Source organism: Dromiciops gliroides, chromosome 4 (genome assembly GCF_019393635.1).
Source record: "Dromiciops gliroides isolate mDroGli1 chromosome 4, mDroGli1.pri, whole genome shotgun sequence".
NCBI lineage: Eukaryota > Metazoa > Chordata > Mammalia > Microbiotheria > Microbiotheriidae > Dromiciops > Dromiciops gliroides.
The window spans coordinates 38247106-38269888 of NC_057864.1; the positions used below are offsets into that span (position 1 = coordinate 38247106).

Here is a 22783-nt window from a genome sequence, read left to right on the forward strand (position 1 = left end):
GAGATACTGGAGTGGTTTGTCATTTCCTTCTCCAGTGCATTTTGACAGATGAGGAAACTGAGGCAAACAGGGTTAAGTGACTTGCCCAGGGTCATACACTTAAGTAAGTTTCTGAGGCAAGATTTGAACTCAGGAAGAGGAATCTTTCTGACTCTAGGCCCAGCATGCTATCTAGCTGCTCTTATCATATATAGAGAAAGCTTATTTCTATGTAGATATTTTCATGCTGTCTCCCCCACATCAGACTGTCAGATCTTTCAGGGCAGGGACTATCTTTTGCTTTTCTTTCTATCCCTAGAGCTTGCCACAGAGTCTGGTACATAAGAGGCAGCCCTCCCCCTTGTCTGAGAGGCTGAAATGACCCAACAACCACTACTTCCTCTACTCCATTCTCCTTGATTCTTTCCCCTTGCTTGACTTCTGTGATTCTTCTCTCCTTTGTCTTCTCCCACCTAAATGCTACTTCTCACTATTTTCCCCTAGTTTATCTATTCCCCCCTCTCCCCCGCCCCTTGTCCCTAAGTGGGAGTGTGATACATCGGGGACTCTTGAAGCAAAGAAATCTTTGACATGATCTAGTTCAACCCTTTCATTTTCAAGATGAAGAAGCTAAGGGCTAGAGAAGTACAATGACTTATCCATGGTCACACATAATAAAGCCAGGATCTGAACCCAGGTGTCCTGATTCTGGCTCTTGAGCCATTTTCACTGGACGCTGTTGTCCTTGGTCTCCCTCCCTTCCCTCTTTACTGTCTCTTCCCTGACTCACTCCCACAACTTCAGTCGCCTAAGATGACTCGGAGATCAGAGATGAAACCGAAAACCAGGTCTTCCTAATGTCCGGTCAGATCTCCACCCTCTACATCTAAGCCATGTCGAACCTGTTCTATCTTGTCTTACCAGGGAAATTTCCAAAGGAAGGAAAGGAAAGGAAAATAGTTAAGCAAAAAAACCAGCTGTCAAGGGCCAACTCATATGAGTTCTCCTCCAGGAAGCCTTCTTTGACTACACCATCCCTCCCCTCTCACCAGATGAAAGTGGCATCTCCCCCTTCAAATTTCTCATCGTGTTTTACCTGAAGCTCTCCTTTATATTCATCTGTCTCCCTCGCAGGAACTATTTGTGCTCATCTTTTTCCCCCCTATAGGTTGCAAGTGCCTTAAGAGCAGGCAGAATCTGTGTCTCCTCTCTCTTTTATTCCTCAGTACACTGCTGGAAGCTTAATAAATATTAGTTGAATCTGATTCAAGTGACTTACCTAAGGTCACCAAGTTAGTAATGAATGGTTTCAAGGTGCAACCCCTACTGTTGGGGGAAGTGTTTTTAAACTTTAAACCCAGTGCTCTCTTCGATACCACAGGTACCTTAATGCATATCTTTAAATGAACATTCTAGCTTGTCCTTTCTAAAGATGCTCAATTATTCAGAGATTCATGGTTTTTAAAAAAGGCCATTGGGAGCAGCTAGGTGGTGCAGTGGATAAAGCACTGGCCCTGGATTCAGGAGGACCTGAGTTGAAATCTGGCCTCAGATACTTGACACTAGCTGTGTGACCCTGGACAAGTCACTTAACCCTCATTGCCCCACACACAAAAAAACCAAAACCCCAAAACAAGAACATACAGAGGGCAATGGAGAGGTGCATGGTGAGTGTGAGCACACTGCAACTGATGACCAGTGAGGAAATGATCACAAATAAGGGGAAAAGGTATAATCAAAGGAAAGGAAGATAGGATGGTCCCATGGTGAGAGTGAAGAGGAACTAATGGACAATCATTGTGTTTTACTGGTACCCTCACAAGGCAAGGAAAGGAGGTGGCACAATGAATAGATCCTCTGGGCGAGTTCCTGGGAAGGTGTGGCTAAAGGTTTCATAGAATAAGCAGGTATGGATGTGTTAGGTCCTGACTAGGGAAAAGGAATTCTGTATTGATGAGATCAGACATGGAGCAAGAGTGAGTGGGGATAAGCTGGAAAAGCATGCAGAAGAGGTCAACAGGATGGTGAAGGGATGTCCACTGATGCTAAACAGGGATTGCTCAAGGGAACTGAGGATGCTTAACTTGGAGAATTGAAGACTAGAGGAGTGTGCGTGTATGTGTGTGTGTGTGTTTCATCTGACAGTGGATCATGTTAACTGCCTTCAAGTATCTAAAGAATTCTCATGAGAAAGAAGAAAATGTGTTCCGTTAGTCCCCACAGGGTCGAATGGGGCGGGGCGGGGGGTGGGGCTTAGGTGTCACAGTGGATAGAGCACTGGGCCTAAAGTCAGGAAGACCTGAGTTCAAATCCAACCTCAGACACTAGGTGCATAACCCTGGACAAATCACTTAAACTCTGTTTGCCTCAGTTTCCTCATCTATAAAATCAGGATAATAATAGCACCTACCTCCTCCTAGGATTACTGTGAAGATCAAATGAGATGATATTTCAAAAGTACTTAGCACAGTGTGGGCACATGGTAAGTGCTATGTAAGTGCTTATTTATTGTCGTTGTTATTAATTAATTTTTTTGCAGGGCAATGAGGGTTAAGTGACTTGCCCAAGGTCATACAGCTAGTAAGTTTCAGATGTCTGAGGTTAGATTTGAACTCAAGTCCTGCTGAATCCAGGGTCGGTGCTTTATCCACTACACCACCTAGCTGCCCCCCTTGTTATTAACCAAGAGCAATGGGTAGAAATGATAAACTGATAAATATAGGCTTCACATAAAGGAAAACTTCGTAACACTTAGCTCTTTAATAGGGGAATAGCCTGCCGGTTGGAGAATGCAAGGGAGGGTGTCTCTCTCACTGGAGGCCAGTCAGCAAGGTATGGAAGACCACTTAGCTATGTTGTTGAAGAGATTCCTCTTGCACAAGAACTGGTTGGATTAGCTACCCTCTGAGGACTCTGTCAACTCTGAGATCTTCTAAGTCTGTGAGATCCCAGTAAATCACAAATTGGTTAATAAACCAACCACTTGGCCTATTTTAAGCATCTGTTGTGGTGAATTCTGAGGTCTCCAAAACAAATGATGTTGATACAGTTCAAATAGTGTAGCAGGAAGAACACTTACACAAACATCCAGGCTCGAGGCAAACTCATTCTGGGACTCGAGTAATCCCATCATCTCAAACACTCATTAAACCCACCAATGCTGGAGCCAATGAACAAATAAGGATAGACCCCTGTGCCAATAAGATCAGAAGTATTGTCCCCTCTACATCCCCTCCACGTTCCCCCTCCCCCCGCAATGGATACCTACCTTCCAGAGTTCTATGAGGATCAAGTGAGATGATGTCTATATACAATGGCCTTTGCAAGCCTTAAAGTGCTCTTACAGCTGCCAATGCCCTCCTTAAAATGCTGACCAGCCCCATGCCCCCAAGGAAAGTCTCCAGTCTCCCAAGAAATCCCCACAGTGAATTCTAGAACAAGCAGCAGGGAACCTCAAACAGCAAGGCACTTGTTTGGGCAACAGAGGACCTCGAAGGTGTTCTCAGCTCTGCTGCTGCCATCCTCTCTGAGGTTCAGATGGATTCCCCTAACTGCCGGGCAAGCCCTCTGCCATTTGGAGCCAAAGAAAACTCCCCGAGTATTATCGAGTGCCTGATCTGAGAAAGGCTCTGTGCTTCAGGTATAAAGGCAAATAAAGCCCAGCTCCAGTCTAAAATGTTCTCAGTGACAGAATTTCCTGGATGTTTTACATCCAGTATTTCTTAGGCTGATAGTGTTTTGGGTGGCTTGAGTGCTGGATTTGAAACTGGGCAGAGAAGAGTTCAAATCCTGCCTCAGTCAGTTGGCTAACTAGCATTTACTAAATGCCTTACTACGCGTGGGGCAGTGAGGTGGCACAGTGGATAGAGCACCAGACCTGGAGTTGGAAGGATCTGAGTTCAAGTCTGGCCTCAGATTTGTGTGACCCTGGGCAAGTCACTTAACCCTGATTGCCTCCAAAAAATAAAAATGCCAACTATATTCCAGGCACTGTGCAGAACACTGGGGACATAAAGAAATGGAAAAGGAATACCTTGTTCTCAAGACAGTCTGAAGAGGGAGACAACAAGCAAATCACTGTATGCAATCAAGGTATATATAGGATAAACTGGAGGCAATCAACAGATTCCAGCCCTGTGACCAGGGGGAAGTCTGTCAGGCTTCATCTCAGTCTTAGTTTCCTATCCATAAAATGGGGATAGTAACAGCACCTCCTTCACAGGGTTGTTGTGCCATCCAATGAAATAATATTTGTAAAGTGATTTGCAAACCTAAAAGGGTTATATAAATGCTAGATATTATTATTATATAATTGAAACATTAAATAGCTATTTATTCAAATACAAGAGCATAAGACTTAGTTGAATGAGAAATGTAATCAGATGTCCATGGGAATTTGTTTCCTGAGCAGATGCTACATCGTCATGCATTTCATTGGGTGTTGGGGAGATACAACGGGCTGCAGTTTCTACTCTTGGGGAGCTTGCAATATGGATTAAGAGTTCATAGGGGGTAGCCAAACATCACTAAGATGCAGAAGATAAGTGCCATTAAGAGAGGAGCTTCAAAAGTGAGAGCAACCATGTCCAGTTGAGTAGATCCTGGAGGGCTTCCCAGAGGAGGTGTGAGCTCAACTGAGCTCTGAAGCCTTTTCAAGGTAAAAATGCCCAAAGGAACAGCATGAGCAAAAGCAAGTCCCAGGATCACAGATGTATGCTAGAAGGGACATTAGAGGCCATCTAGTTCAAGGTCCTCATGAAGGAGGAGAAACTGAGGCTTGGGCATGTTAAATAACTTACCAATGTCACTCAAAAGTAGTAAGGACAAGAGGCAACTAGGTGGCACAGTGGCTAAAGCACTGGCCCTGGATTCAGGAGGACCTGAGTTCAAATCCAGCCTCGGACACTTGACACTTACTAGCTGTGTGTGACCCTGGGCAAGTCACTTAACCCTCATTGTCCTGCCAAAAAAAAAAGTAATAAGGACAGGAGGTAGGATTTGAGACCCCAAGTTAACAGTTTTCCCCTTGTACCACGCAGGAAGTAATCTGCTTTGGCTGAAATTCAGGATGATCATGAAACCTGAGCCTAGAAAGGTAGGCTTTGGTTGTACTTTGAAGGGCCTTGAATGCCAGGCCCAAAATTGCAGCCTTTATTTAGTGAGTGAGGTAAAAAGCCTGAAATTTTGTAGCAGGGCAGCGATATCATAGCTCTACATTATACTGCCATTTTCTGAAGACTTTGGCATTTAAAAAAAAATCTAACAGGATTAGCAGATACTAATGCCCCCTACTTTGTCGATGAGGAAACTGAGGCTCAGAGAACTCAAGTGACTTATCCAAGGTCATACACCCAGTTTGTAGAAGAGCTGAGATTTTCTGATGCTTTTAATATTATACTTGAGGGGCAGCTAGGTGGCACAGTGAGAAAAGCACTAGCCCTGGATTCAGGAGGACCTGAGTTCAAATCCAGCCTCAGACACTTGACACTTACTAGCTGTGTGACCCTGGGCAAGTCACTTAACCCCAATTGCCTCACTAAAATATATATATATATATATATATATATATATATATATATATATATACTGGTCTTCTAGAAGTGTGAAGAACTGTGTGTGTGTGTGTGTGTGTGTGTGTGTGTGTGTGTGTGTGTGTTTTCCGTAGGGGACAAAGGGAGGACTGGAGAATGATAAAGGTAGAAAGCAAAAATGCTCAAGGCACTATTATGATAATAAAGGCAAAAAGCAATGAGGGTCTCTGCACCAGGGTGGGGATAGTGCAAATAGCAAAGATTTTGCAGGACTAAACCTCTGTAACTGACCGGATGAGTGTGTTGGGAGTAGGATGGGAGAGAAGCCAAAATTAAGTGAGATCTGAGCCTGGGAAAATGATGGAGCCATCAATAGAAATAAGGAAGTTAGGGACAGGAATTGGGTTTAGGGAGGTAGAGAAAGGGAGACCAAGAAAATTTAATATCAGAGAAATCAAGCGGTTTGCCATCATTTCTAATATTTCTAATATTTCAATGATTTCATTTGATTATTTGGAGGGAGCACGTTTTGTTTTGACATCGACTTCATTCCAATATTCATATCCCTCCGATTCCATCCTTGTCCAGGACACCTCTGTTACAAAGAATAAGAGGGGGTTTTTTTGTTTGTTTTTTGTTTTTTTAAGTGATTGAGGAAAACTGGCCAAAACTCACTGCTGACAGTAAATGCAACGTATTTATCTTTTTTTAATGAAATTTAACATCACTGAAATTGAGAGGCTTCCCATCATTTTTATCATGCATATCTACTTTTGATTCTTTATAAACTCCATCTCACAGCCAGCTAATCCATGACAAAGCATAGCCCTGCCACAAAAAACCATTTCTTGGTTTCCCACATTATTTATGAACTGTTATATGAGTTATATGAGGAAAAAAAATACAAACAAACCCCACTCCAGTAGTGGGTGGGTCACCAACAGAGGGTGGTGAAGCTCAGCTATCTCCTCTCTCCTGGAGTGTCTGGAACAAAGGCAAGTTGGCTTCCCCAATTCTTTCTATTGCCCACTTCCAAACTCTCTCCCTCTCTGTCCCACTCATTTCAATCCCACGCAGCTCTGTTCAGCAAGGAAAGGTCATCCTAAGTTCGGCAATATTTCTAACATTCTTCCCACCTTCTTTCCATTCCCACTGTTGTAAATTGACTTAATCTGGCTGGGCTAAAATAACACCACCATCAGAGTAGCATGATGGCTGCCTAACATTTCAGAGAACATCTGGGAAACACGGGTTGAATAGTTGTAGGAGTCAGAGCAATGCTGTTAAAAGGGAACCTGTCCCTAGAGCAGGGGCAAGCTTATTTTTGTGCCATGGACCCCTACTGGCAATCTGTCAAATATTCTCATAATTCCTGAAACAAAAAGCTAGGAGAGCCAAGGAAACCAAGGAAGTTGAAAATACAGCATGTCCCCAAAGTCTTAGTGCAGTATTAAGTTTTAATGATGTCAGAAGGTAAATGTCACAAGCTTCCAAAAACATCATCTTTAAGATTAATTACTTAAATTTCTTTTTCACTTAGGTGGTTTTGTGAATTTTGATGACTAAATGTTTAACTCATTTAATTTTCTGGACGGTACTTTCTCAGACTGGGGGATTGGTAGAGGGACTTCCTCTTACTTGGTCCCCTCAGTCACCTGATCTATTTGCATGAACACTTTTTCTTCTAGGATCAAAACTGTTAAGTATACATCAAAGCCTTGTTCTTTGAATGATCTTAAAGCTAGGATCACCAGTGCAATGTTTTCGATCACTGAGTAGTGGTAACTGAGAAAAGTTTTTACAAAATTCAAAAAGCAGTTTTTACAAAATTCAAAAATAGCTTAAGACTGTGGAGATGGTGAGTTTTATTTATGCAAACCCTTTTTATTTGGATACAATCAAAACTACCCATTTTATATTTCAGAATGCTCTCTATCTCTTGCTTGGTCATCAATTCTTCCCATCTCCATAGATCTGACAGGCAAACTATTCCTTACCTTCCTGATTTAATTAAAAAAAAATTTAATAGTTTAAAATTTTAAATAACCTTTCAAATTTATTTTGTAAGTTTTTAGGTTTTATTACTTCTGGAGTTATTGAAGCTCAAAAGTGCACTAAGACTTTTGGGATATGCAGAAGAAAGAGGAGGGAAGAAGGGGAGGAATGGGAGATCCAGGTTAATAAGGTTAATAAGTCCTAGACTAGAAAGAGAAATAAAGCCAACAAGTGCATCTGGGTAGACAGGGAGAAGTGCATAACAGATGCTCTCAATGTCCACTCAATGTTTGGCATCATTTCAATTGCTTACATCCTTTGGTGATGGTCCTTTTGCCCTAATTCATTCTCCCCAAAGCATGGTTTTGGGATATCCTGTTGATACTTGATAAATGAATCAACAAGCATTTATTAAGCAGCTAATATGTACCAGGCCCCAGCTGACAAGACTTGCAGGACTGAAGGTGTTTTAGATCTGAGATGGGCAACCTTTCAGAAGTATCCACAGCCCTGTTTGTTAGGGAACTCATAATAAGAAGAAAACAAGAAAGCTATGAAGTCATATAGGAAATCTTATTATGCCATTTTCTAGGGAATCAAATTTTAGCATTTATCATTAGGACTTTTGAGTCAAAGGATTATACATTTAGAGCTAAAAGAAACCTTAGAGTGAAACCTCTTAGATGTGTTGTCTCTCATATTGAAATGTTGAAAGATTTTCTCTGCCTTTCCATTTGTATCTTAGCAAAGTACTTTTTTCAATTCATGCTTTTTCATTCATTCATTTAATTCATTCTTTCATTTTCATTCAGAGGATTTATTTAATAAATAGGATGAGCATGTACATACACAAGAGGCAATGTGGCCTCACGTTTAACTCCTATTCCACAAAGGAAAGACACAGAAGAAAAACTTCCTGGATTTCAGAAGTATCTGCCAAAAATCATAAAAATTTCTGATGACTTTTTTTTTTCAAGTCAGCCAACTTTGGGGTGGTCAAAGATAGATACTGACTTTGGTAAAGATAAAGGGACTAGGGGCAGCTAGATGGTGCAGTGGATAAAGCACCGGCCCTAGATTCAGAAGGACCTGAGTTCAAATATAAAGGGACTGGTCAGAAGAACAAGAAGGTTCTAGTTTCCACCTTTCTCAGTATTACCAACACCGACCTATGGCCAATTTTCACCAAAAGGAATGTGAACACAAGGGCCCCAGCCTCTGGTTCCCAGATCATTATCCTTCCAAAGCTATGCCTGTGGACGTAGGACCAGGCAACTGCCTCTGCAGGGCTGAAGCCATACTTACTCAAGGCCCAGAAGAATAAAAAAAGTTCTCACCACCAAAGTTCTTGGTGCTGCCAAGTTGTTCAGCATCAGAAATGGATATGATTTTATCAGTGGAAATGACATCAAAGAAGAGGTAGGACCATCTGCTTTGATATTGCATCCTAAGGATCTTTCCATCTGACTTGCAACTGATACCTCTTATATGTGTGATCTCCATTACAATGTGAACTCCAACGAGGGCAGGGACAGGGTCCACTCTTTTTGTATCCCCAGTACTCTGAACATAGGCAGCCTTAATTAAAAGCTTTTTAATTCATCCATTCAGAGGATTTGCTAATGGAATAATTATCATGTACACTTAACATATACAAGAAGCAATGTATCTTAGTGACTAGAGGATCTACTTCAGAATCAGGAATATCTGGGATCTCCCTTGGTCACATACAAGCTATGTGGAATTGTTCAATTTCTCTATGCCCTTGGTAATTAATCTTACAAGTGTCAGACAAGTAGCTGATTGGTGGAAGGGGTTTTCACACCAATATTATAGTTTTAAGGACCCCCCTTCCAAACTGCTCATATATACAGTTACATAATTTTCTCATGTCTCATATTTCCCACTTGAGATTATCAGCCCTAACTGCAGGATTCTTTTGCACTTCTCCCTCATAATGACCTTGCCTGCCTCTGACTTCCTAGATATCGCTAATGGTGATTCAGGTCCTGGTACAATCCGAGTTTAGCTAACTCAGCTTCCTCCTCTTAGACTCACTTTTTCATGGGTAGGAGGGAGCTTTTCTTTGGGTCCTTACTGTGTTGTTCCTTAAGGAACAGGCAGTTCTCTTGGATGCCTCTGACCCTAAATGTTTCTACCCTGTGGGGCCTTTTAGATAATCCCTTAAGCTTCTTGAAATATGCTTTGCTGAAATTGACTTTTTAATTAACTCCTTCCTATTTCTTTTCTGGATTTTTAATCAACAAGCATTTATTTTTTTTAAGCACCTACTATGCGGAACTAGTCTGCTCCCCAAACCTTACATTCCATCAAGGGAGCCAATGGGTACGTGTAGAAATTATATATAAAGTAGAGATACAAGATGGGAAGATTAGTAGTTAGCAGTTGAGGGAATAAATAAAGGTGCTATGTAAAAAGATGGCCCTTGAACTGAGTCTTTTTTTTTTTTTTTGGCTGGGCAATGAGAGTTAAGTGACTTGCCCAGGGTCACACATCTAGTAAAGTGTCCAGTGCCTGAGGCTGGATTTGAACTCAGGTCCTCCTGAATCCAGGGCTGGTGCTTTATCCACTTCGCCATCTAGCTGCCCCCCTTGAACTGAGTCTTGAAGGAAACTAGTCAGTCAACAAACATTAGGCATGCTGTGCTAAGAAATGGGGATACAAATAAATGAAAGGACCATGGTCCCTGCCCTCAGAATGCTCACATTCTAGTTGGGAGAGAGAACATGTAAATAATTAGGTATATGGAAGATATATAGAAAGTAGATGGCAGGCAATATAAGAGAAGAAGACTTTAATGGCTGGTGGCAGGGTGGGACTGGGAAAGGCTTCCTACAGAAAATGGGCTTTGAACTGAGTCTTGAAGGATGCCAAGAAGGTGAGGAGCAGAGCATTCCAGGCTCAGAGGACAGCCACTGCTATGGCATGGGAATGGGACCTACAAAGTAGGGTGGCATTTAGCAGCATCACAGAATTGTTGGAAGAGAAGAGAGTATAAGAAGACTGCAAAGATAGGAGAGGGTGAGATTATGAAGGGTTTCAAAAGCTAAATGACTTTCTCTTTGATTTTGGATGTCATGTAGAGCCACTGCAGCTCACTGAGCATCAGAGTGACTGTCAGACTTACACTTGAGGAAAAATCACCAGCAATTGAATGGAGGATAGATTGGGGTGGGGAATAATGGAGGCAGAGAGATCATTTCAAACTAAGCATTCTAAGAGGCAGGGATGGAGAGTGAGTGAGCTCTTACTCTTTCATTACCCTTTTCCTAAACTGCCTTTATTTTATTTTATCTTTTGGAGACAATTGGGATTAGGGGACTTGCCCAGGGTCACACAGCTAGTAAAGGTCTGAGGCCGGATTTGAACTCAGGTCCTCCTGCTCCAGTGCTGGTGCTTTATCCACTGCACCACCTAGTTGCCCCCAGCATTCAATTAGCTCATATATTGAATGCAAAAAAGTGTGATGACCTAAAAGCAAACCCTATCCCACTTTGGGTATTTGTAAGACAGTATTGTTATGGGCCCATAGCACCCCAGAAGTTCTCTGGGGCACATCAAAGAATCTTCTCCTTGAGAAACTAAACGAAAGGACAGACACACCTAAAGAGATAAGTGGAACCCGATCCAGTTGAGCTAGCTTTGGGACCCCCACCCTTCATTCTAGTCTCTCTCAACCCTGGGGAGATAAGATTAGGTGTGGCTGCTTCCTTTGTGTCCTGAGGAGATGGCTTCAGAGATCTGCAGCCACCCCTCACCCAATTCCCCCAGCCACCACCAGTGGGGGATGGTCCTCCCTCACTAAGGGGACTTTCCACAGTCAGATGGTCACCCCCATCAATTCTCTATATAAGTACCTGCCAGTCTACTGCTCGAGGAGATTGGTATCTCAGAGCTACTCTCACTGTGTGCCATGCATTCTCCTCATAAGAAGTCCAAGGACTTCTTTCATGGTTTCCCTTCCCTTCCCCTTCCCCTTCCCCTTCCCCTTCCCCTTCCCCTTCCCCTTCCTCTAAATAAACTACCAAACCCCAAACCCCTACGTCCTATCCCAAACCCCTACCCCTTTCCCTAACCCCATGCCCCATTTTCCCCATGACATGGGGGAAAATAGGGTAGGGGGTTTGGGAAGGGGATAGGGGTTTGGGATTCTTAGGAATTCCTCTTTAAAGAATTACACCCTCTTGCACACAAAAGCAGTTAGAATAAGATGGTAGTTTATTTAGACGAAGAGGAAGGGAAGGGAAATCATGAAAGAAGTCCTTGGACTTCTCATGGGGAGAAAGGCACAGTGCGTTGCTCTGAGATTCCAGTCTCCTCCAGCAGGAGACTGGCAGGTACTTTTATAGAGGACTGATGGGCGTGACCATCTGACTGTGGAAAGTTCCTTTAATGAGAGAGGACCATCCCCCACTGGTGGTGGCTGGAGGAGTTAGGTGAGGGGTGGCTGCAGATCACACCTAATCTTATCTCCCCAGGGTTGAGGGAGACTATAATGAAGGGTGGAAGTCCCAAAGCTAGCTCAGTCCGATCTGGTTCCACTTATCTCTTTAGGTGTGTCTGTCCTTTGGTTTAGTTTCTCAAGGAGAAGGTTCTTTGATGTGCCCCAGAGAACTTCTGGGGTGCCCTGGGCCCATAACAGTATGACGGCCTTGCATTTGGGAGTTGAACATCCGCTTCTCTATTCTAACTCAGTGCTTTCCCATCTGCCCCAAGTTGCATCCCTAGGAATGAGGCAGATTTGAACTCAGGTCCTCCTGAATCCAGGGCCGGTGCTCTATCCACTGTGACACCTAGCTGCCCAGATTGTCTTTATTCTTGAAGACTACATACCTTCTACCTTTCCTTATCTAACCAACTTTTCTGCTCAGTGACTTTCTTTTCTTTTCTTTTCTTTTCTTTTCTTTTCTTTTCTTTTCTTTTCTTTTTGGTGGGGCAATTGAGGTTAAGTGACTTGCCCAGGGTCACACAGCTAGTAAGTGTCAAGTGTCTGAGGCCGGATTTGAACTCAGGTCCTCCTGAATCCAGGGCTGGTTCTCTATCCACTGCACCACCTAGCTGCCCCTCAGTGACTTTCTTCATCTCACACTTGCTATCCCTAGTCTCAGTTTAGGATCATAAAATGTCAATCTGGAGGGAGCTTTAAAGATCTATTAGTTCTATGAGTGAATTCTCTATCTGGCCTGTTATGCCACATTAGTCATAAAGCAAGACATCCTGTTTTCTTATTCCCACCTTTATAAGTGGAAGAAATTGTTCAAAGTTTTGTTCTTCTCTTTTCCTTCCTCTCTCTGTCTGTGTCTTTTTCAGTTTCTCCTACTTCTACTCAGAAACTCAATTGTTTTTCTAGCCCTCCTATTCCTTGGGTTTTAAGCACACTCAGGCCAAATTAGAGGGTAGAGCCAAAGTGTGTTGGGGAAGAGATCTTTCACAAGGGACAAAGGATTTCCTACTGATGAGAGGCATTCCAACATTCCTATTTGCAGATGGTGTCATACTAATTGTATCAAGCCTGGGAACAGCGCTATACAGAAGAGGGATTAGATTTTTCCTCCTAGGTCCAAGGAGCAGTGGGTGGAACTTACACTGAGCCAGAAGTTGATTGTAAGAAAAGCCTCCCTACCAACGAAAGCAATCTCTAAAGCACAATGTGCTGCTTGGGGAGATAGCAAGTTTACCAGCACTGAAGTCCTTCAAGCTAAGGCTGGATAACATATGTTTGGTATGTGATCGGGGGGGATTCCTTTTCCATGTCCTGGTTGGGACAAGATGACTTATGAGGACCCTTATGAGGACCCACTATGCAGATGTTGTCTGTGAAAGCCTTCATAACTCCAAGAAGGACAAAAGAGACTGGTTTAGCCAGCAACAGTAAAAAACCAAAGTGAGTGGAAAGTTCGTCTCGAGTGGTTGACCATATACAACAAACAGTTCAGTGGGAAGCTGGTTCAATGAAGTCCTCAGGCTGTTAAGGTGGGAAGGTATCTTCCACAAGTGCTGTAGGCAAATGGCAAACAGGTCTTGGAATGGAGGGTAAGAAAGAAAGCACCTGGCATGTATTTTGGAAAGTGGGCTGTGCTTTCAATGCTTTTAAACTGCTGACTGCTAGGGAAGTCTGTCTCTTTCACATCAAAATTCTCCCAGTCCTATGCCATGGCTGAGAATCTTACCACACCAAGAACAAAAGAGGAATGAAAAGTGATAACTCAGAGGACATGGGAAGAGGCATATGGGAAGAGGCATGACAGATAAAGGCAGATTGGCATATGATGCAGATACAAAAGGTGCGAGTGGACAAAGGAGGGACATTCATGTATGAAGAATGAGAAGCAAGGAATAGTCAGCTCAAATGGCACACAGAGACCCCCCTGCCAAATTCTCAAAGAACAAGCAAAGCCTCCATTGTGTTGCATAATAAATTCTCTTCTATAGAGGGCAAAACAATAAGAATTTCACAGGCTAATACTATGGAGAGGTTGTTCTGCACACCGGAAGAAATGGAAGGAGTGACCACTTTGATAATATCGAATCCAACCCAACACAACCCAACATGAATTTACTTAGTGTTAACTAGGTACAGGACACTCTTACTAGCCTCTTACTACAGAAAGACAAAAGATAGATAGCTAAACAAACAAAAACAAATAAGCAAACAAATAAATAAAGACAAAAGATGAAGTCCCTACTCTCAAGCAGCTTTATGATCCTATCGGAGGGCCTACCTCTTGTAAACACAGAAGTATAGAGATGAATATTTGGGGGCACAGAAAACACTAATATTTAGGGGGATAAGGAAAGGTTTCTCATAGGAGGCTGTACTTGGGCTAGGATTTGTTTGTTTTGCTTTTAAAGAAAATAACATTTCCCCCCAGTTATTTATGAATATAATTTTTTTTTGCAGGGCTATGGGGGTTAAGTGACTTGGTAAGGTCACACAGCTAGTAAGTGTCAAGTATCTGAGGCCAGATTTGAACTCAGGTCCTCCTGAATCCAGGGCCGGTGCTTTATCCACTGCGCCACCTAGCTGCCCCCATGAATATAATTTTAACATTCATTTTTTTAAAAAATTTGAGTTCCAATTTCTTCCCCTTCTTCCCCCTCCCTGGGATGATAAGCAATTTGATATAGGTTAAACACGTGCAATCACAGAAAACATATTTCCATATTAGTCATGTTGTGAATGACTCAGACAAAAGGGGGAGGAAACATGAAAACAATAACATGGGAAATGATATGCTTCAATTTACATTGAGTACTTTCTCTGGACGTGGATGGCAGTTTTCATCATGAGTCCTTTGGGACTGTGTTGGATCATTGTATTGCTGAAAAGAGCTAAGTCATTCACAAGTTGATCATCGTACAATATTGCTGTTATTGTGTACAGTGTTCTCCTGATTCTGCTCATTTAACTTTGCATCAGTTCATGTAAGTCTTTCCAGATTTTTCTGAAATCAACTTTTGAGATGGGTTTTGAAACAAGTTAGAGCTTTCTAAGAGGCAGAGGTAAGAAGGGAGGGGGCATGTATTCCAGTCATGGGAGGGGGAGGGTAGAGATATTTCAGGGTAGTTGATGATGTTGAAGGTGATGGTGATGACGATGACACACCAACGACAACAGCTACCATTTATATAGTGCTACAGGGTTTACAAAGCGCTATATATATGTCATCTCAATTGATCCTCAAAACAGCCCTGTTAGGTAGATCATATTATTGTCCCAATTTTACAGATAAGGAAACTGAAGCAAACAGAGCTTAAGTGACTTGCCTATCGTCCCACAACTAGTAAGCATCTGAGTCAGGATTTGAACTTAAGTCCCTGATTTCAAGTGCTCTGTACAATGCCCCATTTAGATTCCCACCAGGCCATGTCCTTTCCTGGTTTCAACCTATCTAATTTAAAACTTCCTTTGCTTGATCATTCAAATTCTAAGCTAAGTTTATTCCTTTCCCTATGGAGTAAATATGGTTTCTAAGCTGCAGATGTTCCTCCTGAAGCATTACTCCCTACAAAGGATGCTTAAACATTTGAGAGCTGTTGACTTACTAAATAAATAATATAAATTTGTACTGTAACCCTGCAGAAGATACTCTATTGCCAAGGGAACTATATGAAACATCTTAACAATAACAAAATATATATTAATCTCTGGGAGTACACCTTAGAGAGAAAGACTTTGATTATCAAGGATATTTAAATAAAACCACAGGCATTAAGCTAAGCACAAATTGGGGAATTTAGGTTCCAAGCAAATTCACCACTCTATTCAAATTAGTGGGTGAGCAAGCACATATGGAAAAAACAATTCTCAAAATACAGAGGAAGGAAAGCCCAGTATGTGACCAGCAATATTCACAGTTTATAATTCACAGCTTCTTCCTCTTAATTAGGTTAAATAAGGATGAAAAAACTGAAGTTACTTTTTTCTTTCATGAGTTATTCATTCGCTTAATATCTAATTTGAGTGACTGTATTGATTTAATATATATGTGAGCTGTGACTAGGGCAGGACAACTGAGACTTTGCCCCAAGGTACCAAAATACTGAGTATACAAAAATATTAAATGATTTTGAGATTGTGTAGTTTGAAAAATGATTTCCATTTTCATATTTGCATTCTTTCAACAGATTTAATTTTATTTTTTAAAATTTTTTCTTTCTTTCAACAGATTTTAGCACCAAGTTAGCAAGAATAATTTATTTAGCTAAGAAGAAACCATATATCCAGCTTCTCTTAATCCTCCCCCAACACACACATACCAGGGAAGCTCATGTCTGAATTAAATGCTCTCTGATCCCTCTGCCAAGTGGCAGCCAGCATTCCTTTTGCTCAAAGGAATCTGTCATAATTGCTTCTTTTTAATTTTAATTTAATTTTTTCATAATTGCTTCTTGAATTATTTTCATGGGGCAGCTACTAGGTGGCACAGTGGATAGAGTGCTAGGCTGGGGGTAAGGAAGACCTGCGTTCCCATTTGTTTCCTCCTCTCTATTCCCACTGCCACCAGTTCCCATTTGTTTCCTCCTCTCTATTCCCACTGCCACCAGTGAATTTCTTTGTCTCTGAAGGTTGTTTTTTTCTTTTAAGCATATAATACATTCATCTTGTAACTTGAAAAGCTGTCCAACTTGTCAGTGATTCTTCTTCACCTTCCTTCTGTTCTTTTATATGCATTTTAAAAAATACTTCAATGAGTTCTTTTCTTCCTTTTCCTTTTCTTTTTTTTGGCCTTTTAGTGCTTTAGGCCTTTTGGCCTTTAGTGCTCCTTTCCCGCTTATATCCAATATTCGAAGTGCAGGGAAATAAGTTTCTGCAGCAATCCTTTACAAAAATATGTTTCATTCTGCATCTTGGTTTCATCACTTCTGTCAGGAGGTACTACCCTAATCTGTTATAGTCCAGAAAACTTCACCTCCTCCATGAAGCCTTCTCTGATCCCTCCCCAGTCCATTCACCTCCTCTCATCTCACAAGCACTTTGTTTATAAATATTATACTTCCTTGGGCATGTAACTAAATGCAATTCAGCTAAAAATAAAAAGTGTATGCTTACCATGTATAAATATGCCATCTATATTGTGTCCTTACTATGTATATTTAGTGCTATGCTAAAGCCAAAGACACGGAGACAAAAAAGCCCAAACATTCCCCGACTCTAGGAAGCTTACATTTTGCCATCACAGTCTCCTAGGAGACTATAAGAAGACTATAAGCACAAGGTCAGTGCCTTACTGAACTTATTTATCCTACACAGGGTTCTCTCTAACAGTTATCTATTAAAGATTTGTTGGATGAAACTCATAGATGTATGTAGCACAGTGGGTTTTTGGCGGGGGGCGGGGAGGGCACACGAGGGACCACCAGGATGCCATGCCATTAGTATAGAGAAGAAGCAATAGGATCCTGGTATTCAATTCAATTAATACAGATTCATTTCCTAAGTGCAGGGCACCATGCTAAGCCTTGGGGAAGATACATAAAGAAAATGGAAAGGATAAGCCAATGGTAAGTGGCCATGCGGAGTAATAATTATGGTATCTCATTTAATCTTCACGATAACCCAGTAAGGAAGGTTGAAATTATATTATCCCCATTTTACAGATGAGGGAACTGAGGCAGAGAAAGGTTCAGTGACTTGCTAGAAGTACCTTTTTGTCCTCATAAAGGGCAGCAACTCATTGCTCATTTTTTATAAATGACACTATCACGAATATCTTAGCAACTGCTGACTAATTTTAATGTAAATTTTAAAATTTCAAGTGACTTCCCAGAAGTATCTTTCTGGCCTCTCATAAAAGGCAGCATTTCACTGCTTATTTTAACGAATGACACTATCATGTGTATCTTAGCAACTGCTGACTTTTTTTTATGTCCATGGCAACTGAAGACTGAACTGCCGAAAGAATATTTCATATTCAGAAGCATTCAATTTCCTCAAATGTGATTTTCATAAAATTGTGAACTAAGATGATTTATCATGAATTCAAGAATTAAATAGACTCAAAATATGGCAACTGAAATAGGGATTAAATGATACAATCATCAACTGAAAAGAATAAAAAAACAAGAGAAAAAACAAAGTTAAACAAACAGCTAAAGAAGACTAATCTCAGGTGCTGATACAATCTATCCAGGGTAGGTGTTTCGAAATTTCTAATTTTTAGATTACTTTTAAGGTTTCAGAGATATATACAAAATGACAAAAACTATGTGTTCAGCGGCAGATTTTTTTAATCCTTGGTATGCCGAAAGGGTGATGAAAATTGGAATGAAATAAAGTCAAGAAAACTTTTATAGGAATCAAGGCTCAAATCCACAGAGAAAAATACTTGAAACATCTTAGATTTTGTTTATAATGACCTCATCATTCGTCAGTGACAAAACTGAATCACTGTACTGATTAGTCATCAGGCTGTGAATATATACAATGTATATTCACACATGTGTAACATATAGTAATATAGGAAGTATCTATGATTTCATCAATGTGGAAAACTCCCTCTACAGATGACCACATTTGAGTGATATAGCAGATGTCTTATGGAGTTGGTAATGAAGTGGGGATTCCAACCTAGGTTTTTCTGATTTCAAGTCCAGACTCAATCCACTATCCTGCCTCCGCCAAACAGTCTGCTGTTACATAGTAGTGATGTGATTATGTCACACATGTAATAGAAACAGCCGGTCAGTTTCAAGAGAAACATTTAAAAATTAATTTCACATATGACAGATTGTTTAAATATTTGGTACAATTTGGAATCAGTTTCCATCTTTATTTCATCTTTATGAGTTTCAATCTCATCTCAGATACTTACTAGCTGTGTGACCCTGGGGAAATCACTTCACCCTCTTTGCCTCAGTTTCCTCACCTGTAAAATGAGCTGGAGAAGGAAATGGCAAAAGCACTCCAGTATCTTTGCCACGAGAATCCCAAATCTTGTCATAAAGAGTCAGACACAACTAGGTACAACTGTTTGAGAACAATAACAATTTGAACAACTTAGAAATTTAACTGTTTTGCATTTCAGCTTTAAAGCCGAAGGAACCCCAAGGTCTAACCAGTGCTAAAACCAAGTCCACAAGTTATCATTTACATAAAAAAAATTAGTCAGTAGTTACTAAGATAAACGATACTGTCACTTTCAAAGTAAACAGTGAAGGGGCAGCTAGGTAGCACAGTGGATAAAGCACAGGCCCTGGATTCAGGAGGACCTGAGTTCAAATCCGGCCTCAGACACTTGACACTTACTAGCTGTGTGACCCTGGGCAAGTCACTTAACTCCAATTGCCTCACTTAAAAAACAAACAAAACCAAACCAAAACCAAACAAACAAAAAACTCCAAAGTAAACAGTGAAATGGTGCCCTGTATGAGGACCAGAAAGGTACTTTAGGCAAGTCACTTCAACAGGTGACATGACTCACCCAAGGACACACAGGTAAATAAGGAACAGAGATAGGATTTGAATTCAGGTCTTCAGACTCCTCACTGCTTTTTTCCTCTGTATTACAGTGGATACTATTCGAAAGCTTTGGAATTTGGCATCTGTTTTTTGAAGAAGAGCTTCCCATAAACATCAGTAATTGATCTATTGTAATAACTAACAAGTTATGCATCTCTCTGAAAGCATTTTCTTTGTCAAATGTAGTAAACTAAATATTAGATGGTTTGGAAAAAAGAGGCTCCTACAAATAAACAAAGAAGACTGTACATTGGATTAGTAAGGTGTTAGTTCAATCGACTTGATGTCAGTTAAAAAGATTTTGAATTAGACTAGTTTCTTTGTATGCTACACATCATACCCCAGACTATTTGCAACAGCCTGGACAGCCATTCTAGGAAAAAAACCTACCCCCTTTTTTTTTTCTAAACTAGATTTAAGGCAGGGTATTTAATTTAACCCCTGACCACAAGAAAACACATAAGCTTCTCATCTTGGGCCCTCCTACCATCTAAAGCCAGACACCTAAAACACTTCTTAAAGTACAAATCTCTACTATTTTTCCTTTTCTATTATGACATATTGACCTCAGCAAAACTTCTGAAATTCATCCTATTTTGTGCCCTTCCAAATCTCATAAAAACTTGAATTCATTAACTTGGTTTCTTCTGGGTATTTTGCAATATACCTAAACAAGAGCACACCTTTTGCAGATACAAGCATTATTTCTAGGGCACGGGTCCTACACCTAATTATGCCATCAGTTTCTGCAAGTTGACACATTAAAAGAAGTAGGCTTGCTGGTGTCTTATTTCTTTGGAAATAATTTGTTATTTACCAGGAACCACTGACTGTTAGCAATGTATAGATTTCTTTTTTTTTTTTCCAGGGCAATGGGGGTTAAGTGACTTGCCCAGGGTCACACAGCTAGTAAGTGTCAAGTGTCTGAGGCCGGATTTGAACTCAGGTACTCCTGAATCCAGAGGCGGTGCTTTATCCACTGCGCCACCTAGCCGCCCCCAATGTATAGATTTCTTAGACTGAATGTCTTTTAGGGAAACAATACCCACAGGAGACACTGATATATTAAGGCCTCCAACTGTCAAAATCTGAACTGACCACTCCCTCCCCCAAAAGAGCTTAAGCTAAGAAATGAGAGATCATTCTTTTCTCATACTCCCAGACTTTCTTGCAAATTTTAAAAGCCTAAAGAATCATCTTCAACACCCAAGTAAAGTTTGGCACCAACGTTCTGAAAGACCCACACGGGAGGATGTGGGATAGATATTTAGGGATGCTCTAAAATTGAACATGGTTTTGTGAGGATGACTTGGAAATGGATTCGAAAAAAAGAGATAGCTGTGATGAAAAGAGGGTGTAATTGAAGAACTCCCTCTGTAACCACCTTTTCATTAGTATTTTTAGAGAGAACAACTCTTTAGAAGCTACCGAAAGAACAAGTTAGCAAGAGGAGTGATTTCTCTCACAAGGCCGGCGGTGCTGGTGGGAAGGGGTGAGCAGCCCCTGCCTCAGAATACTGGACGTTTCCCCACCCCCATGGGTCCTGTTACCTATTTCTTCCTGCTGGTTGGGGAAGCAGGTGAAGTGATATCTCTCAGATACCCCCTTGCCATCACTGATCTTTAATTCCTAACCTCTTCTCTTCCTCTTAGTGAGTTCCAACTTCGGACTTCCCATAGGTGTGGGGTAAGGCTGATGGGTGAGAAGGCAGTTGCTATTCCCTGGAGGGAAGTGCCCAAGGTGAGCGAAAATGATGCTATCCTCCTCTTCTCATCCCTACCACCACCTTTCTTCCTCCTCCATCTTCCAGTTCCCAGAGCCTGCAGCCCACAAGCAGAGTGCACAGCAGGTTGGGGAACGGAGGAGGGGGGGGGGGGACGCCAACCCAGCCGGGGTGAAGGGGCGATGCCAAAGAGGCTGAAGCCAGCTTTTGGAGCAGCCACAGCAAGCGGCTGGCTGGCTGCAGCTGCGGCACAGTCACAGCAGAGAGAGGCTGGGCGGAGGAAGGCGGTGGCATGCTGCTACCCAGAGGAGTAAGCAAGGGAGGAGGAGGAAAAGGAAGGGAGGCGGTGGTGGAGGTGGTGGCAAGTTCTTGTAGTAGTCACACGTTATAACGGAGCCCGACTAGTCATCCCTCTCCTCCTCCTCCTCCTCCTCCTCCTCCTCAGTCCCCAGGGCCAGGAGGGCGGTGCTGGGGCTGCTGGGGCTGGCACTCCTCTCCATCCTCTTCCCCCTCCTGCGGTGCGACCCCCCCCACCCCCCCGGTTCTGATTGCCCCATAGCCTTTACCTTGGGGTCCTTGGGCAGGCGGGAGAGCTGATGAGGCTAGGCGAGGGCGCTCCGAGCTGGACTCACAGGAGGCGGCTGTCCTCCAAGATGGGAGGGTCGTCGGTGGGGCCACGGGGAGGCCGCCGAGAAGCGCGGTTCATGGCTTGTCTCAGTGGTAGCAATGCGGCGGCGGCGGGGACAGAGGCGGCTTCCTCCTCCCTGTTCCAGAGCAGGACGCAGCTAACGCCCCTGCCCCTTAACAGCCCTCCCCCTCCTCCTCCTACTCCTTCCTTCTCCGCCTTCTCCGGCTGGCGCTGCTGCTGCTGCCGCTGCCGCCGTATCTGCTGCCGCTGCTGAGGCTGCCTCCAGCGCCACCCGGCGCCCGGCCCCGTGCCGCCTCTGCCTCTGCTGCTGCTGCCGCTGCCGCTGCCTCTGCTGCTGCTGCCGCTGCCGCTGCCGCTGCTGCTGCTGCCGCTGCCGCTGCCGCTGCTGCTACTGCGATGCCGCTGCTGCCGGCTCTGCAGCTGCTTCTGCTGCTGCTGCCGCGGCCAGCGCCGCCCAGCGCCCGGCCCCTGGGAGGGCGGGCCGCGCCTCCCGCCCCCTGCCCACCCGCGGTGGCGCGCTGAAATCAGCGGGACCCACTCCTGGGCCCTGGCCGTAGTGACGCAAGCCTGCGTTCCAGGGGGATCCTTCCCGCTCGCCCAAGCACCCCTACCTCCGAGCTGGGAGCAGGGTAGGCGGTGGCTGCGGCGGGCCGGACGGGCGCGAATCCCACTGGCCTGCGGGGCTGGACTCCCACTCCACTGTGTGTCCCCCTCCCACGGTGGGGGCGTGTGTGTGTGTGTGTGTGTGTGTGTGTGTGTGTGTGTGTGTGTGTGTGTGTGTGTGTGTGTGTGTGAGATTAGGCTGCGGCTGATGGCAGCGCAACGTCCCACATCCCCCAACAATGCTAGGAAAAGCTGGGGGCTCCTTCGGGTGGCCGCCCCGCCCCGCCTCTCCATCCAAAGGAGAAGCGAGCGAGGGAAAA

General features: G+C 43.0%; 1 protein-coding gene across 1 annotated transcript in view; it reads right to left on the reverse strand.

Moving 5' to 3' along the window:
- The window catches only part of LRRC8C (leucine rich repeat containing 8 VRAC subunit C), a 100548-nt gene extending 78459 nt beyond the window's left edge, over positions 1-22089 (reverse strand). The window contains exon 1 of the mRNA XM_043962638.1: positions 21778-22089. The gene's annotated coding sequence lies outside the window, so the exon portion shown is untranslated. The remainder of the gene's footprint in view (positions 1-21777) is intronic.
- Between the last annotated feature and the right edge of the window lie 694 nt (positions 22090-22783).